The 593-nt window shown below is 31.5% G+C and overlaps 1 protein-coding gene across 2 annotated transcripts in view; it reads right to left on the bottom strand.

Annotated features, from left to right (window-relative positions):
- Positions 1-593, bottom strand: part of LOC119593934 (carbohydrate sulfotransferase 11-like) — a 53,303-nt gene that overhangs the window by 47,549 nt on the left and 5,161 nt on the right. The gene's annotated exons all lie outside the window — the stretch shown is intronic.

Raw genomic sequence — 593 nt, 5'->3', positions numbered from 1 at the left:
CAAATGAATTGCGATCATAAATAAAGATAGCGAGAACACAGAAACCAGAAAAAAACAATAGAAACCTAGATATTACTAGGCTTATGGTCTTTAAACGCGGAGCGGACAACAAAACAATGATTTTTGTATCGTTTGTGGATTTTTTTCTTTCTTTTAGATTCATTTCAGAGTTAGTAACACGAATAGAATTAATCTTCTGGTTAATATTGTTAATTTCAATGTTTTATATATTCATTACTGGAAAGAGAAGCATACTTTGCTAGACCAAGGTAATAAAAGAGTGAATATGATCTGAACTACAAGAATAACGAAAAAGGGGAAAAGATGATAATAAAGATGGAAAATGGCAGTGGTAAAGGAAATTGATAAAATCCTCTCGGTCATCACCCTTCAAAAAGCATCCCTAGTCATCTCTCACTCAAAAATCTCTAATAAATCGTCTTAGTCATCTCTCCCTCAAAAAATTACATTAATAAAATCTCCTTTCAAAAATAATTTTAGTTATCTCCTATCAAAAAATCGCCTTAGTCATCTCTCCCTCAAAAAATCACCTTAATAAACTCTCCTTTCAAAAGTCATCATAGTCATCTCCT

This window comes from Penaeus monodon, chromosome 33, assembly GCF_015228065.2.
Source record: "Penaeus monodon isolate SGIC_2016 chromosome 33, NSTDA_Pmon_1, whole genome shotgun sequence".
In the NCBI taxonomy this organism is placed as follows: Eukaryota; Metazoa; Arthropoda; class Malacostraca; order Decapoda; family Penaeidae; genus Penaeus; species Penaeus monodon.
The sequence above is the reverse complement of the archived record's forward strand: the minus strand, read 5'-3'. Positions and strand labels throughout refer to the sequence as shown.